Source organism: Schistocerca piceifrons, chromosome 2 (assembly GCF_021461385.2).
Source record: "Schistocerca piceifrons isolate TAMUIC-IGC-003096 chromosome 2, iqSchPice1.1, whole genome shotgun sequence".
Lineage (NCBI taxonomy): Eukaryota > Metazoa > Arthropoda > Insecta > Orthoptera > Acrididae > Schistocerca > Schistocerca piceifrons.
The window spans coordinates 857,246,682-857,260,232 of record NC_060139.1 but is presented as its reverse complement, the minus strand read 5'-3'; the positions used below and the strand labels follow the sequence as shown (position 1 = coordinate 857,260,232).

At 39.7% G+C, this 13,551-nt stretch overlaps 1 protein-coding gene across 2 annotated transcripts in view; it reads left to right on the top strand.

The window, feature by feature from the left end:
• LOC124775127 (phosphatidylinositol 4-kinase beta) overlaps positions 1-13,551 on the top strand; it is a 284,386-nt gene that overhangs the window by 247,684 nt on the left and 23,151 nt on the right. The gene's annotated exons all lie outside the window — the stretch shown is intronic.

Genomic DNA, 13,551 nt, shown 5'->3' with positions numbered 1-13,551 from the left:
TGTATGGTACTACCTCCTCTATCTGCATCTACACACATACTCTGCAAGACCCTGTACGGTGTGTGGAAAGGTACCTTATCCCTCTACTTGTCATTTCCTTTCCTGTTCCACTCACGAACAGAGCAAGAGAAAAATGTCTGTTTATATATTTCCGTATGAGCCCTAATTTCTCGTATCCTACCATTGTAGTCATTACATGAATTCTATGGTGGCGACATTAGACTCGTTCTGCAGTCAGCAGAAATGGCGGTTCTCTAAATTTTCTCAATAGTGATCCTTGAAAATAATGTTGCTTTCCCTCCAGGGATTCACATTTGCGTTTCTGCAGCATCTCTGCAATACTTGTGTGTTGCTTGAGTCTAGCAGTAATAAATCTAGTGATCCGCCTCTGAATTGCTTCAATGTCTTACTTTAATCTGACCTGGTGCAAATCCCAAATACTCGAGCAGTACTCCAGAATAAGTCTCACTGGTTTCCTACATGCATTCTTCTCCTTTATAGATGAACCACACTTTCTCCACAAACTCCCAAGGAACCCAAGTCAACCATTTTTCATCTCTGCCACAATCCTCGTGTACCTTTCCTATTGCTTTATCAATAAAATAATTGAACAACATGAACCACAGGCAATTTGTGGGTTGCATTAGTTTTATTATTAAATATATTGTATAAGTATGAATAGGTTCACTGATAATATCTCTGGAAGTATCCATCTCACTTCTTATTGTCATTTATATGAATATTTATTGCCTATTAGCTCAATTATTAATTGTGCAACTCAAATGGATCCATTGTAGATGACGTTGTGTGGTGCTGTTGAGCAATAATTTAAGCCCTCTTCTTTTAACTAAAACCAGAAGTACTGCTTATGAATGTGTGTGGTTTATGAGAATAAATGCACGACTGCCCTTTTATGGCATTAAAAACAAGGCATCTCTGCTTTTAAGATTGCAGATTTCTTTGTGGGGAGCTGAGGAGAAAGTAGAGCATACAAGAAAGTGTGGTCCGTGAACTTGAGTTTGATTGATTTTTAACTGTAGCAGATTTGGGAAGATTAGTGCTTCCTTCTCTTGTTTGCTGCATTTGAGTTGTTGTTCTTATCTTAATTAAATTCATCACTCCTAAATTTGCTCAAAGAATTTAAATATTATTCTGCAGTTGTATTCTCAGTTGGTATACATGTGGATAACACTTCTGTGTTAACAGAAGTCTTGAGAAGGGCAATGGAAAATATTGTGAGAGCACTAAATGTCAGATGCTTAAGTATGGAAAGTTTGCAAACTTACTATTACATAATTTCATTAATTTTTTGGATACCATCAGTTAATAAGTCAAACTTACTGGTCAGCTACCTTTCCATAATGCACACAAGGAAATTCCGTAAGCTGAACTGAATGATTGATTGATGAAATCTTCATAGCTTTTCATCTTATCAGGGATGTCATTATTGACTATGTTGAGAAATCCTGCTTTCTTATATAAGTGTATGCGAAGCTTGGCCAGTGTTGTTTGACTTTCCAGCACTGTTCATTGTAGCTAGAATCATCTGTCAGAATACGCAAGAGTGGAGCAACTTTCAGTGATTGTGATGGTATGAAAAAGCTATTGTGTAGATTTTCCTTTGATAAACCTGATGTGTTGTACAGGGCTGCATAAACCTTAACTATTTCATTGGATCATAATTTCTCTCTGAAAGCTCATAAAAATTAGAAAGTTATTTTAAAGAGCTCAGTACCTCTGGTAGAATCAGAAGTATTGCCTGTTGTTGGCAAGTCAATTGTTGTTTTTGCGCGTAATGTCCTTTTGTCAGGAATAATGCCTCATTTGGTCAGCTCGTGTCAGTTCGTTTGCAGGCTCGTCGGTCGCAATATTTGAAGTCTGTGACAGTAAAAAGCAAATTGGCAATTTGTTTGCAGGCTCTAGCTGGCAGAAGCATCTAGTCCACACTTTGGAAGACAAGCTCATTGATTACAAGACAATGGGCTTTCCAAAGAGGATTCAATATGCGCAGTATTCCAACAAAGGCAACAATTTTATCAATTCTAAGGAAGCTGGAGACAAGGACAACTGGTGTACTAAACAGTGGCTGTGTAAACATAGACCATAATTGAGTACACAGTTTTATCGGTACTGTTTTGGGGTTAACGGAATCGACCCATCTGCTTTGACCAATGGCGTCACCAATATGGCGCAAATGACCATTCACTACTACTCCCATATTGCAACTATGACGTCATAACGTAAACATGACAATAAACACACAAATAAATGGAAAAACCATCAAATACATATTCCTCCAAAAATATAATGAAACTAATGGGACAGGTGAGGGAAATTGCGGGTTTTTGGGTGGGGACAAACTAAAAATAAACACACGCCACTAAACCAAATGACAAAAACGATAAAATAAAATGACCACAATCTTCCCAAAATCAACTAAAAACAATATCCACTGGAATCAAACACTACTGATACCAAATCATGAAACCCAAAACTACAACCACGTCCACAATCACCACTACCTCAAAAAGCGCAACAAAACAACAAAATTGGAATCAAACACTTCCTTTGACCTGTTATCCTTAAGACATCTCCACATATATCTGTCCGTCCCTGGTCCGAGACGCCGGAACTTTAGTTAGCCTCATTTTTTCACGATACACTGAACACTTCACGACTTCAGCCAACAGGCTGAACAGCTGAAGAAAATTTATTAAAGACAACACACTGTCCCCCATCATCGCTGACAACCGAAAACTGTTGACCTTGTGAGTCATATCCACACGTACGAAAGACATAAACAAAGCGATTTACCAAAATTCACACATGACGAACAGAAAAGAAACTACAATAACATCAACATAAGAAAACCAAAATCATTAACTCACTGAAAAATATTCCTCTGAAAGCACAGTCGCCACTGATACCACATACGTGCAATGCTACCACGTAAATGAACCCCATACACCACATAACACGCTAATCATAAACACACCGCCAGAGAAAATCACCAACCACAACAATACGCCACCTATAAACACGCAAACTAAACCAAAAACATCACCTAACACACAACACATACACACAGCACCAGAGAGCACCACCAATCATATCATAACGACACCTACAAACACGCAACTCTCACAAACTAAATTCTGCGCCGTCATGACGTCACACACCATTACAGCCTTACGTCATGGGTCAAAGCCAACGGGTGGAATCGGACGCTTCGTTTAACCCCTGTTTTGAGATGCATGGAGAACTCTTCAAGGAAATCATTGCATTGATTGAGCCAGGAGACAGGTATTCCATGTGGCATGTTTAAAGGACTGAGAAGAAATTGGCATTGCGACAATACAGACTGCACAATTGCAAGGAACAGATCATGAGAAAAGTATGGTGTTGATGGTTTCAAGGGTTTCTTATTCAGCATCTAGACATTGTCTCCTTAAGTTGGTGCATAGATGAGGCATGGTTCCGTCTGTCAGATTACATCAACGCACAAAACAGTAGATACTGAGCCGGTCCCACATATCATCCACAAAACACCACTGCATGATGAAAAGGTTAGAGTGTGGTGTGCGGTGTCGGCTTCCAGGATTTTTGGCCCTATTTTCTTTGATATGACTGTAGACACTGAAGTTTATATGGGCATCTTCGGTACATTTGTGGAGCAGTTGTTTGACATCAAACTTACGGAAGATTATTCCCAAATAGATGGAGCAACGTGTAACATGCCTAATGCTTCCGTAAAACTTGTAACCCGTTTCTTTGGTGACATGATAATAATAAATCAATAATTGTGGACCCCTGATCATCACCCCCCCCCCCCCAAGTTTTTTGTGGGTGTCTGATAGGCCAAGTGTACAAGAATAGACCACAGACAATGACAGAATTCTGTGAGGTCATTACACGTGAAATAAGCCACATTGCCAAAGGTGCATGTAGCATAAAGTCGCAGAAGATGGTGAAATGAGTATGAAGGAAGGAAGGCAGTGATTTGGAAAAATCGTGGAAAACCCAATTCTGGATGGCCAGTTGCAAATTTGAGCTGTAGTCCTCCCAAATGCGAGCCCATTGTGCTAACCACTGTGCCACCTTGCTTACTCGAAATAAGCACAGTTGTGCATCAATGCTGTTAGGGCTTTGTATATATGTAATCTTCCAGTTGTCTGCTATCATAGTACTGGTGATCCTTGACGCCAACTACCCAGCTCTTGATGAAAGGCTCTGGAATTCTATGTACTGTAGTATTTGATGACGTGTTTAGAGCAATTGGTTAAAAATAGCCAGTGGAAAAAAATAAGGTAGATGGCCTTTGCAGTGAGAACTAACTTGTCATGTGAATTTCTATCCACAAGCTCAAGCGGTCCAATGTGTTTGAGCAAACAACCGTCAGTAGTGCGTCAGCCGCTGCTAAACAGTTGCTCATACTTTGCTCATTGCAGTAAAAACTAAGCTCTTGTGCCCCTCGGTAATAACAGCCTTTGGCTGTATGTTTTATATTCATAAGTTCTTGGTCCTGGCGAGGAAACAGATCATCTTTTTTCTTCGTCATGATTTCTTAAGTCGCAGCATTAATGTTATGTAAGAAATGAGAAAGAGTAAGTAATAATGTCGGTGGCAGTTAGCCAGCTCTCGATGAAGAAATTTATAGTTTTAAAAATGTGAGAGTATTTCCGGCACCAATATGTGATAGCTGAGTCAGTATTGTCAAATTGTACAGTGAGTAGTCTCTTCTTGATTGATACAGTTCTGTTTCTTTTCAATTGCAGCAGAAATTTTTAGATCAGAAATACACAACAATGATAAGATAGTAAACCTCTCTTCAGATTTTGTATTAGAAAGGACAACACAGTAAGCATTCTGCTCAGGGTGGAACCAATTTATCGTGACACCCAAACCGTGACTGAAACGGCAATAGACATTAACAATGAAGGCAATCACAATGGGTTTGTCAGAATGTGAGAAGTCGTTTCACTCATCTAACTGGCCCCTTGCAGATGTTAACATGAAATGCAAAATGCAGTGATCAAAGTTGTGTGCTGTTATGTGGAAAATAGCTTATGTATCACCAGTGTTATCTTTTAAACTTGTAATCTCATCATCCCCTATCCCCTACAACCCCCCCCCCCCCCCCCCCTATGATTACCAGGGGCGCACCAAGGCAAGGAATCGACAAAGTTTATGTAATGAGAAGTACGTCGGAGGAAAATTAATTTTGTTCCCATGTTGTTGTGGCTTTTAGCCCAACCGATGATGCTCTCAGTGCTGATCTATCCTGTGTCTACAAGTGCACCCTACATCCGCTTGAACGTGCTTACTGTAGTCAAGGTTCGAGCTCCCTCTAGAAGTTTTACCAGCCATTACTGAAGTGACCCTACCTTAATGCCCCGTGATATGTCCTTAAAAACATATCCTTTCTATTATTCAAGTTGTGTTACAAATTTCTTTCCCTTCTGATTTGATTCACTGCATTGATTTGGTACTTCATTAGTTATCTGGTATACCCGCCTAATCTTCAGAATTCTTCTGTAGCGCTGCATTTCGAAAGCTTCTATTCTCTTCTTGTCTGTACGGTTCAACACCCAAGTTTCGCTTCCATGTAATGCTACAGTGCAAACAAATACTTCCATAATAAACATTCTGATCTTAAAATTTCTATTTGGCAATAACAGATTTCTCTTTTTGAGAAACACTTTTCATACTACTGCAGCAAATATTGAAAAGTTTGGTAAATTGCAACAGAATGAAATAATCATGGCAGGACAGTTAAACACATTTTTTTGTATGTTCCCATTAGACTGTTGAAGTGTTGGGAACCCTCCCAAAGAAAACGCAGTTGTTATCTTTCTGAGTGCACGTCACCAAAACAGTAGGACACATAACAAAAATCGTGAAACATAATTTCCATGGTTACTGCTGTACTTTACACCTGTGCAATCATATCTTTAATCATTTTGCTGTCTTTCAAAATCCTCCCCTCACCTCACGATTTTTGAAAAAGTCTGGCTACTGAAGGATTTAATTGAAACAATAAGGTCTCACACTCTGTCGAATCTGGGAAAAACCAACATGGAGGTGGTGACAGGCAATTGTAGCATGAAGAATATAGAGTCTATATTCAATTTCTTGCCAAGTTCTTTGTATCATTTCCTCTGTTATTGTTGCAATCATCATTAGTGATGTGATGTTGCAACGTACGAATTTCGTCCACTTTGGTCGCATAGACGCGGTCCTTCACAAATCCCCACATGAAGAAATCGAGCAGCATAATGTCAGGTGAACATGGTGGCCAGGCAATGGATCCTCTGCATCCGATCCAACGATTGGGAAATTTCGTATCCAGGACCTTGCGAACGGCCATTGACCAATGCAGTGGAGCTCCATCTTGTTGAAAAATGATGTTGGGTTGCAAGTCTTGTATATGAGGGTACAAACTGCTCCAACATGTCCAGATACACTGACCCATTCACTGTTTGTTCGACAAAGAAGAATGGTCCAACAACCCTGTCGTGCATTAGCCTGCACCAGATGTTTAATTTAGGGCTATCACGAACATGTTCAATGTCAACAAGCGGCTTTTGAGAACCCCAATCCAAACATGATGCCTATATTAACCCTTCCTGATAGATGTAAGGTTGCCTCACGTGAGAATAAACATCTTTCCGGGAAGCTGGCATCCATATCAATACGCTGCAGCATATCCACAGCATATTGTTTTCGGCGTGGTTTGTCGTTCGGCATCAGATGTTGCAGAATTTGCACTTTGTAAGCACACATAGGAAGACGCTGGTGAACTACACAATGCAGTGTTGATCAAGGTACATCAAGTTGCCTAGATGCTTGACGAACTGACTTACGTGGGCTTCTGAGAAACGTTTGTCTGATGTCCTCCACTGTCTCTTATGAAACTCCATAACGTGCACAGCCAGAATGTTTCAGAAAACTTCATGTTGCCAGAAACTTCCTATACATTCATTAATTGTTTTCACTTCAGGTGGATCACATTCATACACATGACGATAATTTCTTTGCACAGTAATTGGTGGATTTGTTTCTGCAAACCGCACCACTGCTTGCGCGCGCTGCTTGGGAGTCTCCATTTTCACTTCATGCGACCGTGCTGCACTCTGGTGATGATACTTGGCACTTATGATGCAGAAATATAAATTCTTGAGATGCTCTACAATGTGGTGCATTTTTCATTGTCGTATCTACTGTAGTTTTTCTCTCCTGGGTCCTTGAAATCAGGGAGGTTTGAGTGGGACATCCTGTATTGTTATTATTATTTGCAAATATCATTTTGTGTAGTCTACAGAACTGCTAAACAGAACTTACAGATCAAAATTTGGTAGAGGCAGCATAAAAACGTAATGAACTCTTGCAGTTACATGATTTTATTTATTTAAACCAAATGAGAAACTATAAACATAGCAGACCTGTTAAACTTTCTTAGTTGCAAAAAATCAAACAGATACAAATTGGTGATCCCTTGGTGCTTCAGAACATGTCTACCAACCGATCCCTTCTACTAGACAAATTGTGCCACAAATTCCTCTTCTCCCTAATCCTACTCAGTACCTCCTCGTTAGTGTGATCTACCCATTTAATCTTCAGTATTTTTCTGTAGCACCACATTTCAAAAGCATCTATTGTCTTCTTGTCTAAACTATTTATTGTCCACGTTTCACATCCATACATGGCTACACTCCATACAAATACTTTCAGAAATGATTTCCTGACACGTAAATCTATACTTGATGCTAACAAATTTCTCTTCTTCAGAAACGCTTTCCTTGTCATTGCCAGTCTACATCTTAATCCTTCCTACTTCGACTGTCATGAGTTATTTTGCTCCCCAAATAACAAAACTTATCTACTACTTTAAGTGTCTCTTTTCCTAATCTAATTCGCCCAGCATCAACCCATGTCATTAGACTACATTCCATTATCCTCTTTTTGCTTTTGTTGATGTTCAACTTATAGCTTCCTTTCAAGACACTGTCCATTCCGTTCAACTGCTCTTCCAGGTCCTTTGCTGTCTCTGACAGAATTACAATATCATCGGCAAACATCAGAGTTCTTATTTCTCCTCCATGGATTTTAATTCCTACTCCAAATTTTTCTTTCGTTTCTTTTACTTCTTGTTCAATATACAGATTGAATAACATTGGGAAGAGACTACAACCCTGTCTCACTCCCTTCCCAACCACTGCTTCCCTTTCACGCCCCTTGACTTTAACTGCCATCTGCTTTCTGTACAAATTGTAAATAGCCTTTCGCACCCTGTATTTTACCCTTGCCACCTTCAGAATTTGAAAGAGAGTATTCCAGTCAACATTGTCAAAAGCTTTCTCCAAGTCTACTAATGCTAGAAACATAGGTTTGCCTTTCCTCAACATATCTTGTAAGATAAGTCATAGTGTCAGCATTGCCTCAAGTGTTCCAGTATTTCTATGGAATCTGAATTGATCTTTCCTAAGGTCGGCATCTACCAGTTTTTCCATTCATCTGTAAAGAATTCATATCAGTATTTTGCAGCTTTGACTTATTAAACTGATAGTTTGGTAATTTTCACACCTGTCAACACCTACTTTCTGAGGGATTGGAATTATTATATTATTCTTGAAATCTGAGGGTATTTTGCCTGTTTCGGATGTCTTGCTCACCAGATGGTGAGTTTTGTCAGGGCTGGCTCTCCCAAGACTATCAGTAGTTCTAATGGAATGTTGTCTATTCTGGGGACTTGTTTCGACTTAGGTCTTTCAATTTCTGTCAAATTCTTCACACAGTATCATATCTCACATTTCATTTTCACCTACGTCCTCTTCCATTTCCATATATTGTCCTCAAATACATAACCCTTTTGTAGACTATCTACACACTCCTTCCATCTTTCTGCTTTCCCTTCTTTGCTTGGAACTGGTTTTCCATCTGAGCTCTTGATATTCATACAAGTGGTTCTCTTTTCTCCAAAGGTCCCTTTAATTTTCCTGTAGGCAGTATCTATCTTAACCCTAGTGATATATGTCTCTACATCCTTAAATTGTCCTCCAACCATCCTTGCTTAGCCATTTTGCACTTCCTGTTGCTCTCATTTTTGAGACGTTTGTATTCCTTTTTGCCAGCTTCATTTACTGCATTTTTTATACGTACAGTTCTCCCCATGAACCACGGACCTTGCCGTTGGTGGGGAGGCTTGCGTGCCTCAGCGATACAGATAGCCGTACCGTAGGTGCAACCACAACGGAGGGGTATCTGTTGAGAGGCCAGACAAACGTGTGGTTCCTGAAGAGGGGCAGCAGCCTTTTCAGTAGTTGCAAGGGCAACAGTCTGGATGATTGACTGACCTGGCCTTGTAACAATAACCAAAACGGCCTTGCTGTGCTGGTACTGCGAACGGCTGAAAGCAAGGGGAAACTACAGCCGTAATTTTTCCCGAGGGCATGCAGCTTTACTGTATGGTTAAATAATGATGGCGTCCTCTTGGGTAAAGTATTCCGGAGGTAAAATAGTCCCCCATTCGGATCTCCGGGCGGGGACTACTCAAGAGGAAGTCATTATCAGGAGAAAGAAAACTGGCGTTCTACGGATCGGAGCGTCGAATGTCAGATCCCTTAATCGGGCAGGTAGGTTAGAAAATTTAAAAAGGGAAATGGATAGGTTGAAGTTAGATATAGTGGGAATTAGTGAAGTTCGGTGGCAGGAGGAACAAGACTTCTCGTCAGGTGACTACAGGGTTATAAACACAAAATCAAATAGGGGTAATGCAGGAGTAGGTTTAATAATGAATAGGAAAATAGGAATGCGGGTAAGCTACTACAAACAGCATAGTGAACGCATTATTGTGGCCAAGATAGATACGAAGCCCACACCTACTACAGTAGTACAAGTTTATATGCCAACTAGCTCTGCAGATGACGAAGAAATTGAAGAAATGTATGATGAAATAAAAGAAATTATTCAGATTGTGAAGGGAGACAAAAATTTAATAGTCATGGGTGACTGGAATTCGAGTGTAGGAAAAGGGAGAGAAGGAAACATAGTGGGTGAATATGGATTGGGGGACAGAAATGAAAGAGGAAGCCGCCTGGTAGAATTTTGCACAGAGCACAACATAATCATAACTAACACTTGGTTTAAGAATCATGAAAGAAGGTTGTATACATGGAAGAACCCTGGAGATACTAAAAGGTATCAGATAGATTATATAATGGTAAGACAGAGATTTAGGAACCAGGTTTTAAATTGTAAGACATTTCCAGGGGCAGATGTGGACTCTGACCACAATCTATTGGTTATGACCTGTAGATTAAAACTGAAGAAACTGCAAAAAGGTGGGAATTTAAGGAGATGGGACCTGGATAAACTAAAAGAACCAGAGGTTGTACAGAGATTCAGGGAGAGCATAATGGAGCAATTGACAGGAATGGGGGAAATAAATACAGTAGAAGAAGAATGGGTAGCTTTGAGGGATGAAGTAGTGAAGGCAGCAGAGGATCAAGTAGGTAAAAAGACGAGGGCTAGTAGAAATCCTTGGGTAACAGAAGAAATATTGAATTTAATTGATGAAAGGAGAAAATATAAAAATGCAGTAAGTGAAACAGGCAAAAAGGAATACAAACGTCTCAAAAATGAGATCAACAGGAAGTGCAAAATGGCTAAGCGGGGATGGCTAGAGGACAAATGTAAGGATGTAGAGGCCTATCTCACTAGGGGTAAGATAGATACCGCCTACAGGAAAATTAAAGAGACCTTTGGAGATAAGAGAACGACTTTTATGAATATCAAGAGCTCAGATGGAAACCCAGTTCTAAGCAAAGAAGGGAAAGCAGAAAGGTGGAAGGAGTATATAGAGGGTCTATACAAGGGCGATGTACTTGAGGACAATATTATGGAAATGGAAGAGGATGTAGATGAAGATGAAATGGGAGATACGATACTGCGTGAAGAGTTTGACAGAGCACTGAAAGACCTGAGTCGAAACAAGGCCCCGGAGTAGACAATATTCCATTGGAACTACTGACGGCCTTAGGAGAGCCAGTCCTGACAAAACTCTACCATCTGGTGAGCAAGATGTATGAAACAGGCGAAATACCCTCAGACTTAAAGAAGAATATAATAATTCCAATCCCAAAGAAAGCAGGTGTTGACAGATGTGAAAATTACCGAAATATCAGCTTAATAAGTCACAGCTGCAAAATACTAACACGAATTCTTTACAGACGAATGGAAAAACTAGTAGAAGCCAACCTCGGGGAAGATCAGTCTGGATTCCGTAGAAACACTGGAACACGTGAGGCAATACTGACCTTACGACTTATCTTAGAAGAAAGATTAAGGAAAGGCAAACCTACGTTTCTAGCATTTGTAGACTTAGAGAAAGCTTTTGACAATGTTGACTGGAATACTCTCTTTCAAATTCTAAAGGTGGCAGGGGTAAAATACAGGGAGCGAAAGGCTATTTACAATTTGTACAGAAACCAGATGGCAGTTATAAGAGTCGAGGGACATGAAAGGGAAGCAGTGGTTGGGAAGGGAGTAAGACAGGGTTGTAGCCTCTCCCCGATGTTGTTCAATCTGTATATTGAGCAAGCAGTAAAGGAAACAAAAGAAAAATTCGGAGTAGGTATTAAAATTCATGGAGAAGAAATAAAAACTTTGAGGTTCGCTGATGACATTGTAATTCTGTCAGAGACTGCAAAGGACTTGGAAGAGCAGTTGAATGGAATGGACAGTGTCTTGAAAGGAGGATATAAGATGAACATCAACAAAAGCAAAACAAGGATAATGGAATGTAGTCAAATTAAATCGGGTGATGCTGAGGGAATTAGATTAGGAAATGAGGCACTTAAAGTAGTAAAGGAGTTTTGCTATTTGGGGAGCAAAATAACTGATGATGGTCGAAGTAGAGAGGATATAAAATGTAGACTGGCAATGGCAAGGAAAGCGTTTCTGAAGAAGAGAAATTTGTTAACATCCAGTATTGATTTAAGTGTCAGGAAGTCACTTCTGAAAGTATTCGTATGGAGTGTAGCCATGTATGGAAGTGAAACATGGACGATAAATAGTTTGGACAAGAAGAGAATAGAAGCTTTCGAAATGTGGTGCTACAGAAGAATGCTGAAGATTAGATGGGTAGATCACATAACTAATGAGGAAGTATTGAATAGGATTGGGGAGAAGAGAAGTTTGTGGCACAACTTGACCAGAAGAAGGGATCGGTTGGTAGGACATGTTCTGAGGCATCAAGGGATCACCAATTTAGTCTTGGAGGGCAGCGTGGAGGGTAAAAATTGTAGAGGGAGACCAAGAGATGAATACACTAAGCAGATTCAGAAGGATGTAGGTTGCAGTAGGTACTGGGAGATGAAAAAGCTTGCACAGGATAGAGTAGCATGGAGAGCTGCATCAAACCAGTCTCAGGACTGAAGACCACAACAACAACAACAGTTTTCATAGTGGATCACAACATATAGAACATAGGATTGACATTATGCACTCTTTGACGAAGAAATGTTAATGTACTGGATTCTGAGTGTGAACTTTCATGTAGTATATGTTAATTGTGAGTTGACGCGGACTGTCATGGATATGTTAACAGAACAATTGCAGCTATGGATTCTGTAACTTTGGTGTTCCCCATGTAATAGTTGTACATTGACTCACACAAAGGAATTAACAAAATATGACATGATTTACTACGTGGTAATGCTAAATGATTGCCAAGCCCAGACTAAAGATTTTTGGGTGAAGTGAAGCATATAGAGACTAGTGCAATGACATTTTGTGACTTGGATAATTACGTATTACTTTACAAAACTGCAAGGTTAATAATCAGTAGTGTTGGTGATCTGTTGGTTCCATCAGTAAACTGATTTAACTAATGACAACTGGTTAGGAAAGTATTAAAGTTGAAGGTACTAGTTGTTTAATACACTATATGCCTTCGCGGTGAATTCTCTGTTTTCAAGTAAAAATCAAACTATGGAAAATCCAGGCTGGAATGTAACAATATTATGAGAAGGAAAGTTGCTACTCACCACATAGCGAAGGTACTGAGTCACAGATAGGCACAACAAAAAGACTCTCACCCAGAGACCGCAGTCGTGTGTGAGTTGCGTTTGCGCGTCCGCACGTGTGTGTGTGTGTGTGTGTGTGTGTGTGTGTGTGTGTGTGTGTGTGTGTGCTTAATTAGATAACCAAATGCACTATCCAATGCAGAAAAATTAGGCCAACTAAAGTATAAAGGCAAACTTAGAAATTAAATAAGCTGAAGAACTCAAATCGCAAAAGTATTGACAGTTTTGTATATATGCAACATATAGTTCACTTGTTTTTTAGTAGAACACAGTTGAATTATAAGAAAAAAAATAGTTATTTAAGAGAAGTAGAATAATAGCAGATGGAGTAACTCCAGTTTGCTATGTTTCAGTGTGACTTTCCAGTGTGAGAAATGTACTTCAGATGATTGTCAAATCAAGGAATTTAATTTGCGCATTGAGTTTAGTTTAACGTGTTTGAATATTACCCACAAGAGAGTGTCAC